This window comes from Falco cherrug, chromosome 3, assembly GCF_023634085.1.
Source record: "Falco cherrug isolate bFalChe1 chromosome 3, bFalChe1.pri, whole genome shotgun sequence".
Taxonomy (NCBI): Eukaryota; Metazoa; Chordata; class Aves; order Falconiformes; family Falconidae; genus Falco; species Falco cherrug.
In genome coordinates, this window is record NC_073699.1 from 67,258,617 (window position 1) to 67,272,144 (window position 13,528).

The following is a 13,528-nucleotide window of genomic DNA, read 5'->3' on the forward strand; positions in this document are numbered from 1 at the left end:
CAACTATATCATCTGAGGTGCCCAGAGCTCATAGGTTTGGAAGCTATAATCAGAGGCCTTATACCTGACTGCTATGTTCAGTTGAAGAGTTTTGTTATCTTAGAAAAACCATAGACTTTTTTCTAAACGTAAGGCTCCTAAAGGAGAGAACAGTAAGAGTTACCACCACGATATGGAAATATATTCATGTATCTAAACTGAATTAGCACAGTTAAACAAATGAGACAAAACATACAATTATATTAATAACCACCAGGACTCATGTTTTTTTTATGAAATGTAGTTGTCTCTCTCTGCTGTTCTGGGACCTGGATTTGTCTATGTGTTTACATGATGTCTTTAATAATGAAACAGAATCTAACTAGATTGATGATAGATTCTCTAGTGGTGAAGACTATGCCGTGTTACAGTCATCTTGCTGTGAAGACAGAGAATGTCTTTGAAATTGTGATATTGCTATCTTATCACAAACTAGATCATATAAACCCCACAGGTTTTGCACCTTGTACCGTAGCCACTCACTTCTTAAAGACAAAGATATCACATCACTTTCAAGAAAATTGTGGATATATCCAGAACAAAATGGGACAGTTCCTTTAGTCTTCCCAGAATTGTCTTCAGAGGCCTCCTCTACTAATGAAGTGCCTTATATGTCTGTTTTTATTACAGAAGAAGTCTTGAGAACTGATTGAGTGCCACTGTAGTTAATTTGCTTTTATTTATAGTTTGATAATATAGTGTGATAGACAATTTCTAGCAGTTTGTAATGTAAAAATACTTGTGTTTTAAAACTACATTTCTTCATAAATTGATTTGATTGACCTTAACTCTGACAGTTTCACCTTCCTTCAGACCCCTAAAAATACCTATAAAAGTAGGTTTTAGTTTGCTCTGTCCAGGCATGAACCAGCTCCAAATTAGAAGCCACATTTGCATTCGTTACATGGAATTCAGACTAACACACCTAGCGAAGTTTAGTAGGTAAGGGTCAAAGTTACATTAACAACAATCAAGTGATTTCTTATTTCTAGTTTGAATGTGGACACCTCAGGGCGTCATCACAGTTCACTGCCCCTGCCTCCAAATTTCATGTTGTCATATTTTTATTTACATGACCACTGATGAGCATTAAACAGTTGATGAACATTAAAGAGTTATCATAAATTAGTAAAAGGAAGATTGCTCTCGAAACCCTTTAAAATGGAACTGCCACAACTTCAGTCATTGATTGTCTGGATGACAAATCAGCCAGGTGCTGGAGGAGCATAGCAACTACCTGATGCTCCCTCGGCTATCCTCTTTAGTGGTATCTTCTGCTGCAGCTATAGTTATGCACAAACTGTTACACAGTAATGGACTCTAAGCAATCTAGCCGGAGATGAAGTACATAACCTGCACCAGATTTGTTGGCTCTGAATAATATAAAGGTACATCCAATTGGAACTACATAAATCTGTGTATTATTAATAACATGTACACTATGAATATGTCAGGTAATGTAATATTACACACAATATGTATATTAATGCATTTTATGTATTACAGGATGCAATCAAGAAAAAGATGAAGCTAGCACTGAAAAATCACCTAATGCAACATACTTTTCTCAAACATTTCCATCAGAGTATATGTACACATGCAGAATATATGTGTGTACATATATGATATATATACACACATATACATATATATGTGATATATAGGATATATACACACATTAAAAAAAACCCCAACAACCCAACAACAGGAAACCAGAGGTATAGTGTAATACAAAGAGATCTTTCTGTTTCAGTCCCTCACCAGATGTGTGTTACAGACTTGACAAGAAGAAAGCCAGTGCACTACCAGTTTCTCACAGTCCCTGGATGCTCTGCAAGACTGATGAGAGCTCTCTCAGCCAGTCTTCAACAGTGTGGAAGCTGATATAGAAGTACACATGGAGTCTGTAAGCACTAAAAATTCTTATGCAATGAGAAACAAGGACAGTTCTTTTCCTCTGCTATATTTAGTTGGCATAAAATTAAACTGAATCTACCAGTTTAGAAATAAAGTATATTCTAACACTTTCAAATATCACAGGGAGGTTTATTCACAGGTTTGGTGGTTTTGCCAGAGTAAGTCTACTCTAATAAGATATGCTAATATTGTCTGGGAAGTGGGATGCTGTGAACTTAGTAATACTGCATCTACAAATGGAGAAAGCGAGATAGTTTCATAAACACTTGGATGTATCAACTCCTATAGTGAGAAAAAGGGAAAATTTAATTAGAGCCAAAAACTTCTGACTGATGAATGAAAAAGGTGGATATTTGATATTCAGTTGATACTACATGAAAAATCACCACTGAAGTCACTACGTGATCCTTGAGTTTTGTCCTTTTTTGGGTTTTGATTTCAAAAATATTTTAGCAAGCTTTTTTTTTTTTCCCCGCTTTTTTTTTTTTTTTAACCCCAGTAGAAATGTACATGGAAAGAAGATATCTTAACTAAGTGTTTAGTTATAATCCCAAAATATTAAACAAAACTCTAAATCTGTGCACTTAACATTTTAGGAGAGGCAATGTCTATGCTTTCGAACTAATGCTGATTTTAAACTGTATATTTAAGATTTATATCAGTGCATCAACTGAGTATTACACACCACTTGACATACAGTGTTGTTCAATACCAGAGAGATTGCTGCTCCACTTTTCCTGTACTGAGATATAATGCTTTTTTTCATATAATTGTAGAATGACAGCAGAAGTAGAAGCTCTCAGCAAGAGAGCTCTGCTAATGCTGCAAAAAATCTATGAGATTGATTTGGAAAATGAATTTATTTTAATTTTTTTTACACTAATTTTGTGTTTGCTTTCTGAATGTGAATAAATGCTCTATAAAGGTCTTTATGTAAATCACTGATGCAGACTCATTTGGAATCCTGCTTGCAATATGGATTACCTTGCTTTGAAAAGGGTACAGAAAAACCAGACAGGTTTAGGGACAGGCAATGAGAAAGATGATGAGTATAAAAAAAATACAATCAAATCTTTTTATAATAAAACAGTTTTTTAAAATATTTGGGTTACTTAATTTAAAATGGAAAAAGGCATAAAGATGACAAGCATATTTCTTACACAGATGAGAATATCAGAGTATTGCAGCTATAAAAAAATACCAATTTATCAAGGAGTTGTCATCCATTCTCAACATAAGAACCTATCCTACAAAATGAAAAGTTAAGGAATTCAACAGTAAATACCTCTTCATAGAATGTATATAATTGGATCAATTGGATACTACATTTGGGAAAGATGAGCACTAATTGTTTTCAGAGGGGTGATACTCTATTAGATGGATCTGCAGCCTGATTTTTGTATAGCAGTGCTTAGTCCTCATAGTAAAATAAAATAACTAAATTTGAGCACACCACATTTTAAGTGAAAAGCAATTTGAACATTAAAAATATAAACTCCTCACGTGCCAGAAAACTTAAAAATAGGCATCTGTCCAGCTGATATAAAATAATAATTTCCAGATTACTCTACACTTTTTTTTTTGAGAAGAAGCTTAACTGTTTATATTTACTATGCCTAAGAAAAAATAAATAATTTAGAAAAATGGTTGCCCCTGCATTCAGAATCAGATCCTCAGTCTCTATGAAGTTTCTATTTAATAAATGTTGCAACAAAGACCTTTACGATATCTATATTAGTATTTTTTTCATTAGTATTAAAGTATATTCACAAAAATACAGATTTGATTTTGGGTCAGCCTACTGCAAAGAATATTCAGATTTTTGTTTTATTTAAAATTTTGGCACGTGTTCCTTTCTTTTCTGTATTGCATGGCTATTTGATTTTGCTAGATTCTTACATATATCAATGGCCTTTTATCTTCAACAAGGAACATGCCATCCACATCCTAAAAAGCTAAGTTTGCTGACACTTCTGAGGGACAGGTTGTGGTGTAAGAAAGGTGACTGCAAGTCGAGGGGGAAGTGACCTGTAAGAGCATCATCACAAAAAAAAAAAAAAGCCAGATAGTGTAGGTTTCTCTCTGCCATCTCCCTTTTCACTCATCCACCAACTTCATCTTCTGTAGCAGGGACAACTCAATCCCACTCCCCCTTCCTACAGCAGCAAAATTTCATTTTACATATACTGATGGGAATGTTGGAGTTAGCTCTGAAAGCTCTTGTGGACGGAAGAGTAACACTGAGCAGTTACAGAAATTTTTAGCTTGTTGCAAATTGCAACCAGTGTCTTTTCAGGGTATTAAAGTGTTTATTAAGGTGAAATAGCCAGTAAAAGAGACTTCAGATTTTGTTGATGGGTACAATATTTATGTGAAATATAAAGACATAGGAAAATTTCCATTTTAGTGCTATCTTACCATTTCAGCATTCACTAAGATTGAACTAGGATTGATCTGAATCTTTGAATAGGCTGAAGAAAATTATATGATTTTAAATTGTTTCCCCCATGTTATTCCTAAATTTAAAATTGAGTTACATTTCTCTAGATTAAGCAATATATTGAAATATCCCACTAGGAAATACTTTTTTGTCACAATGACAGAATTGTTTATTCATGGGACTAAAAAACTCCCGTAGAAACTTCTTATTCATATGAAGATATGATTTTCAGCACTGAAGCTCTCTGCTTGAAGAATGTTGACTAGTTTTACTCTTATAGAATATTTTAAAAGGGAAAAAAAATTCACGAGTTTACTCTGACATTAAGTTTCTGATGCTTTTTTGTCCTTTTAGATGTAAACAGTCTCCAACACCAAGGAAAACTTTTAATTGATATTTAGGGATTACTGATTTAAAATAAGATATTAACACTTGTCATATAATTAATTTACTCATTTTGCTTTGTGAGCAGTCCTCACAGTTTGCTGTCTGTAATGAGTTGAAGGTACACCCATGAGAAAACTGTATCTAGTTTTCTGAAGTGTTTGTGAAACGTGAGCAATACCATGCTGAGGCCAATTTCTTGTTTCTTTTGCAGCTCTCTGGCAGAATTCTGCAAGGAATTTCAAAGGTCAGGTTTTGATGCTGCTGCACCAGAAAAGACCAATCTTTTTTTTTTTTTTTTCTTTTCTTTTCTTTTCTTTTCTTCTTTTTTTCCTAGGTGAAATTGAATTAATATATTTGGAGCTTCTCTTGGAAGAAAAGAGTTTGGGGCTATCCTGCTGACAGGAGAATTAATTATTTTCATTTGAGAAGGTACTAGGAACTCAGTGACTAAAAATCTACAGATTTAGTAAGGTCAAAAGTAGGGAACCTGTCTGTACTTGGTAATTATTTATTTTTATATTTTTAAAATTGTACTAAGATCTCATTATTTGGAAATTAGGTAGCAAATACAATTCTGTTCTGGTTTAGAGATAGATGCTTAACAGTAGCAGAGAAGATTGTTTCACCAACTTGTCCCTTATCAGTGAACAATTATTTGAAGGAGTCAAACCCATCTGTAAATATAGTCATAACCTTTTTTAAATTTTGAAGTTCCCAGTTACAGTGATGAAAATCAGTGCAAATTGCATACCAAACAATAGCCTTAACTGGATTTAACCACAGTTCTGGGGATCACTGCACAATGATTTTCACAGAATTCTTCACACCGTACACCACCTTTCCATTTAATAAGCATGTACTGCACATATATATGTCCATACCAAACACCTTGTCTTGGTGTGCTGATTTTATAGTAACTTTATGTCAGTGTCTCACTTTTTTCTTCTGAGTGTTAGAAGTGAACCAGACTATTTCATGGATTGTGCTGGTTTGGGCTGGGATAGAGATAATTTTCTTCATACTAGCTAGTATGAGGCTATGATTTGGATTTGTGCTGGAAACAGTGTTGATAACACAGAGATGCTTTAGCTACTGCTGAGCAGCGCTTACCCAGAGCCAAGGTCTTTTCTGCTCCTCACCCCACCCCACCAGCGAGCAGGCTGGGGGTGCACAAGAAGCTGGGAGGGGACACAGCCAGGACAGCTGGCCACAACTGAATGAAGGGATATCGCACACCACATGACACCATGATCAGCACATAAACCTGGGGGAAGAAGAAGTGGGGGGAGATGTTTGGAGCGATGGCATTTGTTTTCCCAAGTAACCACAACACATGATGGAGCCTTGCTTTCCAGGGGATGGCTGAACACCTGCCTGCCGGTGGGAAGGAGTGAATAAATTCCTTGTTTTGCTTTGCTTGCATGTGTGGCTTTTGCTTTACCTATTAAACTGTCTTCATCTCAACCCATGGGTTTTCTCACTTTTACTCTTCCAGTTCTCTCCCCCATCCCACTGGGGCAGGGGGGAGAGACCAAGTGACTATGTGGGGTTGAGCTGCCAGCTGGGGTTAAACCACAACAAATATGAAGAAAAGGTTAATGGTCTAGTTATCTAATCCAGTCCCCTTAATCATACTGTATTCTGTCTTCACAAAATACGTAAGTGCTCTAAAACCAGTGGAATTATCACAGGAGTCTGCAGTAAGAGCAGAAGGAAACTGTTTCAGTGTGCTTGTTTGATGTGTTATAACATTGCTTAATTTCAAATTTTCTTCCAGACTTCTTCATGTAAGACAAAGTGAAAGTTCTTAGCTAAAAGCTTGCTACACACACACAAACACACATGCATGTGTAATATATGTTGCACAAGCATTTATCAAAACTTCTGCTAAGAACTTACCGAACTGTCATACCATCATCAGCTTGATCTGGTTTCAAGGTAGAAGAGCTTATATTGCTATAACCACTTCCAGTGTTTTTCAGCTGGTGGAAAGCTATGGAAACTAATGGGGGCATCTAGATGTTTACAAGACCATCTATAATGGCAGAAGTCCAATCCAGTTTTGATAAAAAGGTCAGGTTGAGGGATCAGTCTGCAGTGATAAATCTTGCATGTCAACACTCATCTTGTTCAGGGAAGCACTTTTTAATGTAATTTTATGGAATATTTGTTGATATTTATTTTCTGAGTAAGTGGAAATCTATTTGTTCAGAAAACAAGAAGAAACTAACTGTACCAAAAAATAGACTACTGCTGTTAAAATTTGTATGTTTTAAAGTTTTTATTCTGACTAGACCCCCAATTTATTTTCAACACAATTCCAACATGAATATCAAATATTATCACTAGATGAGTGGAAAATTATGATTTTTGTTGTCTTTTATTCCAACTCTGTGTTCCATTTGCATGGATCAAAGAGATTATGCAGGAGGAATTTATTTTTTCCCAACTAGTTCAGACTGCAAATTATACAAACGTAGAGTTCTATTTTATTCTACATTCAATACACACAATTTCTAACACAACACCTTCCCACCCATGCATCAAACAGCTACCGAAGAAACTAAACATGAGCTTTGATATGAGGTCTGGAGTATCTGCAAAAGCAACTTATTGTTATAATTGTTTACTTAGGTTATTTCCATTGTGGTTTGTTCATGATCATCACCATAAACACTGAAGCTACTTCATGTAACTACAGAATGAATGGCAAGTTACCTTATAGCCTACATCCCTCCCTCTTTGCAACTTTTGGCCCTCACACGCTTGGTCAGAGTTTGCAACAGCATGTATGAAGAGTATTGATTATGGTCTTTTATAGTCCTGAGCAGCCATGAGCCGTAACTACACATTATGCAGAATGAGAAGAAATTCATTCTGCACATGTAAGCCCAGATGGCTACAAAGATAAATAGGCTTTTTGAGAAAATATAACAAAAGGTTTTAGCTGTTCTTCTCATCCTGCACAAATGTGATTAATGCAAGTGCTCATGCAGCCAGGAGGTAAACATTATCATGGAACTGATCCATTTACAAGTCGTTTTCTGGGTAACTTTTGACTGGATGGATTTCTTTTATCTGATAGTCTGTTTGCACTGCTACATGATGCTTGGGCCAGTTGGCAATGTGAGGACAGAAACAAGTGGCCAGGGTATTTTGGGAGCAGGTGGCCATTAAAGGAACTAGATTAAAACCTGCTGATACTGACTGAATCACTATGACTTTGGCTGCCAGCAAAGTCTTAACATTCACCATCTTTTGTCTATGCAGAGTAGTTACCTCACTTGTTATGTTCAGATAGCAGCTAAGCCTTAATTTAAAACCAAAGAAAGACTTCAGGTTTTTTTACTTATTTAGCTTGCCATTTGCTTTTCCCTGAAGTAGCCAAAGAGAGAGGCTGAGTTATGATGAGGGCATTGGACAAAGGTAAGTTTTCCTTAGGGTGAGATGAAGGGAGAGTCTGCATCAAAAGAAACATTGAATAACCAAAGAACATTGCTACATGAAATAAACTAGTCTTTAAGGTGTCTGTGTGATGCACAGTTAATGTGATTTACTAGCTCCCATGCTCTGCCCCTGAGCTTTTCCATGCCTTTTTTCCTTGCTTTTTTTCCCTGTCCTCTCTTACTCCTGGGCTGGTGGTTTTGCCACCTTTCTTGTGGTGCTTGTTAGACACTTAACCTCATGAAGCACTCCATTGCTGTGGAAAAGCCATAAAATGTATCCTTTATGAATATCTAACTATATCACTGAGTCAGCTATTGAGTCCTGTAGTACAGCCATCTACTTGAAAGGACTTTCAGACTCAGGGCAGTGCTGAAAATTAAGCCCCATACTCAGAGGCTACACAGGAGAAAACAGTAGCCTTGATTCCAAGTTACCTGTGTACATCTAAAGAACCGAGTCACTTTAATTCCACTGAGGTAGAGAGGAAGAGGAATACCATGGCCTCTGCCAGTATTTGTGCTTCATTCTACATCACAGCTTGCAAATCAAAGCTAAACCTCTTGCCTCAACTGCAATGAAAGTGAAAAATATATGTATTTTTATACTGTGTTCTAAGGGTCCTATTCTCTTGAAAGATACTAATTTTGGTGGAATTTTCTATTGGGTGAATAAGACTAAAATGCTTCATTTTTCGTTGATGTCAATATCCTCATTTGGCTAACCTATGATTGTGAGAATTCTTGCTCCAGATTCTATATCTTCACCACAGATGTATTTTCTGCATGCACTGCTGTGCTTGCAGCAGATACATGATTCTGCCAGCATCAATAGATCAGGAAAATGTAGAAAGTGTGGTTTGTATGAGAAAACCACCCCTTCTTATCACCTTCAGCTCCTACTACATCATTCACTCTGAAACTTTCCTACACTTTGTTACTTTCTAACTAAAAATTTTCAAACACTGAGATTTTCTGCATCAGGTATTTTCTTAGCTCTATTAGTTATCAGCCCTTTAAGATAAATATTATTTTTATTCTTAGCTCTCCCCAATGTGAGACAGAAAGTGAAGGGACCTGGAAGCATGTCTTCGGATGTCTAGATTCTCTAATGCCATCTGAGTTAGTATCAAATGCCATTTATCATAAATGGAGAGGAATACCAGATTCTGGGTGATTTATATGACCTGTTTAAAAACCCATCTTTAGATGAGGTGAAGTGGTTCATGGTGTCTTTGAAGTGTAGTATTTCTGAGAGCTGTAATCTGCAAAGGGAAAAATACATATTTAGAAATGGATTCTTCTGTCACCTAGGTAGAATACAAGGGAAATAAAAATAATTTTTCTTGAAAGTTACATTTTGATTTATGGCTATAAATAAGTGGTCAGTGTGCAAGTCATAGGAAAGCCTTTACGGAGGAAGAAAGAAAGAAACCTGCAACAATTGTTTTTAGGCAAACCAAAATAGATTTTATCTTGTGACAGCCTCCAATTTTTTTTTTTTGATTGATGCTGATGTTATTAGACACAATGTTAATGTTGTCCCCCTTTTCTAAATGCTTTAGATCTGAGTTTCTGTCTTGCTTGGGATAGATAGATTTTTCTTCAAGTCCACACATTAGGAAGTTAGTTTTCTGAAGACAGAAGAGGTGGCTGAAGAGTTTGTACCGTGGTCCTCTAAGATTAAATGTTTTCCTGATCATCTAATCTATTTTGGTTTTCGGACTTGCTGTCCTTACATTCCACACTGCAAAATCAATCATTTTGTTTTTAATGTTTGATCCATATCTGTGAAGAGACAGATAATTTGGAGAGAAGAGAAAATAATTTGGAGCTAGCTGTATCAGAGAAACTTGATTAGATTTGTACAAAACATTCTATAGTCAGAAATATTTCAATAAGGAAACTGTCTTATGAATCATTTCTTCTCCAATACCAGCTTTAAGAACTATGTTATCTTTCATGATTATCCAGAGAGCTTTATGAGGAGTTAGAAGTAAAAAAATTGATGTATATCATCTTCTTTAAATGAGCATGTGGAAATGAGGGAAAGAATGCAGAGTATAATAATAATAAAAAAAAATTCTTCATGGATTAAAATACATTTTGTTAAAATTTGTCATTTTAATTGACCTTACTCAAAATGTCAGCTTTCTATAGGAGCAAGGTTTTCCTCATGCAGAGGTAATGTATTGATTGTAATCCTGGCATTAATCTTTCTCACTGTAAAAAAATAATATCAGCTTATTAAAAAGTGCTTTCTTAATAACAGTATTGAATATGAAGTATTATTTATCTCATGTATAGTTAGCATCATCATTGCTAAAAAATATGTCAAGACTTGTATTTGCTGTCCAACTAGCTAATTAAGAGTTTTACAGGTCAGAATCATACAGTACCTCATCCAGAACCCATTTACACTGATTGTCTTGGTCTCTGGATTGGTCCTTAAATAAAATAAATAAAATAAATAAATTTTAAAAAATAAATTAGGGTTAATAATGTTCTTTATTTGTGAGATTTCATTTAATGTTCAACTGACTTCCAAAATGGGACTGCTTATTGTATTCTTATTTCCAAAATGGGAGTGTTTATTGTACTATAGGACTGAATAGACCTAAATATGCAAAATGAGTTGGAAATCCAGGGCCTTATAGGTAAATAGAAAGTAATAACTAATGCAGTTATTACTAAATGCAACATAACTTCATTATTTCAATGTATCCAAGGGAACAGTATTTGCTGCATGTCTAAGCTGTAAAAAGGAATCATAAATGTGCAAGCACAAAAATGATACTTTTTCTAAAGCCAAGAATAAAAATATTTCTTTAATTTGAAATATTTAAAGATGCTCTAAATTTATTATGCCTTTTGGCCCTTGATAGCTCCTTCAGTGGGATTTTATGTGAGATAATGTTAGTTTTAGTGTTAAGAGAGAAAATAAGAAGGTATTTTGATGAAAGATCATGAAACTCTGGACTTTTAATCTTTGAAGAGTCATCTAAAAAGATATATTCTTTTAAATCCACATGAATTTGGTTATTCTATATTTGTGATAGTCCTGAATGATACTGAAAACCCGTTGTAAATACTTTTCAGTAACTAATATTTATTTTGTAGCAAGAAAATTAAAGACACATACAAATGAGTACTCAGATTTGAGAAGTCAGTGTACTGGTAATCTATGGCTAAGATTCACCCTGGGATGAATTTACTCTGTTCTGAAGAAAAAAAAAAAAAGTGCATACTTTGATGACTCATTCTCAAGAAAAGAAAAAAAAATCACACCAAATATTTTTGTGTTTAGAAATTGAAAGTGTATTTTTCCTGCTGCTGGTAAAGCCAATTTGCAATTAGAAAAACAAGCTGTCTTTTCCTTTGTTATATGGCAGCCTTAGAAAAACATCAAAGCAAGGAAAAATCACACTTTTTGCCACATTAATGTTTTTGAGCAGAGGTGGATTCATGTATTCTAAGGGAGAAGTGAATACTGAAGATGTTTCAGTATTCAGCAGCCTTTCATTTCTGTATTTTACAGAATTCATCACCAGCCATCTCCATTTCTGCTTTATCTATCATTGTTTAAAGCAAACAAACAACACAAAACAGTTTCTGAAAGACTAATTTAGCCAATATTTTGTTGGAAAGCTTGACGAAACGCAAAGCAGATATAGGCCTGTTAGGAGATATATAGCAGTCATAGCCCTGTTAGGATATTAAGCAGCAAAAATCAAATTATTTTTTTTACTGTAGAGAGGTAGATAAGTAAAAACAATTCACAAACTACAAGTGGTAATGTGGAGAGAAGTTGTGTTCAATTTACTTCTGTGTTCTATGTCATGGGCAAAATATTTTTCCCCTACAGTGTATTTTTAGATAGATTTCCCATTCTTTGACTATGAGTGACCTGATCATTGAACCCTCTATAATTTCTTTTGGGATAACAATATTACAATCAGCTTGCTTTTACAGAGTACTTTAAATCCTTTTCTTTGCTTAAATTCCATTTTCCCTATTTTATCATACTTCACTTAAATTTTAAAAAGTTTTTATATGTTAATATTTATTCTTTAATGTAGCATTCATAGTATTTCTTAAACTCTTATGAGCAGTTATTTTTTTGTTATAGGAAAGAAAAACTGTAATGCAGTAAAAGTAAATACCTTCTGTTGTGAGAGATAAGGAGTCACTGTCACAGAAGAGAATAGTTTGCAGTGAAGAATTTATTCAGTGATTTTTGCCATTTTTTGAGATATTCCTGAAATAGAGAATTTGGGGTTTCTTTATTATTTGAAGCTGTTTGCTGAATACTGCCTGTGAAGAAATGTAACTTATTCATAAGCACATTGTCGTAAATATTTAGTAACCAAAACCTGCATTTTAAGCTTTTTTTTGGTAGGCTATTACACTGTGTGCTGCCTGCTGAAATTGGTAGGAACCATTTCGCTGGCATTTGTGGGCCCTGGAGTGTGTGTAGGTTGTGTGGCTTATTCCTTCTTTTAAAGAAAGTGAAATTTTAGTGTTAAGTTTCCGATATATACGCCTCATTTATCAGCTTATACGTACACTTACACAAAGTTCTGACATGCTTGTCTTACTGAGGGAAATATTGGTTTGAATACTGTTAATTCCGCTTAATTCCATGTCTTAGACTGTTGCTGAAGTTTGAGCACATAATGAGGTAGGTTTTCTCTAAATGAATATTCATAAGCACGTATTTGTTTTTTATCCATGTATTTTTTACTCACCTAGCCATACTTGTAAAGATCAATGTTTCTCTTGTGCTATGAGGATACTACTGAGAAAATTACTGTAATCAGTTTGCCATCATTGTGTGAAGCCTGTGCTGCTATTGCAGTTCATCACCACCTAGGGATGTTGCTGTGTTTAATGGGATAAATTGACAAAAATGTTAATAAACCTCTGCAGAGAAATTCATCAATCAGCTGAATTTACCTTTCTAAAATGCCCTTTGTGAAAATATCTGGGGGCATACCACACAATTAATATAAGACATAGGCATCAATAGAACTTTAAAAGACTTAATCTTACAGAACAGTTTTTTAAATGTAGTTTCAAATGTGGACTTCCCTCTATTTCAGAGGGAATAATTTATTGGGCACAGTACCAAAGTCTGAAAGGGCACAGCCTCTAAGAAAATTTTCTGCATGCTTATAAGCATAGTTATAAAACTGCATTTTGTTGAATGAATGGAATATAGAAAATTAAAATCCCTAAACCACCATGTAAGTGGTTAAAAGCTGTAAATAGGAGAAGCATGTCCTAACTGCAATATAAACAG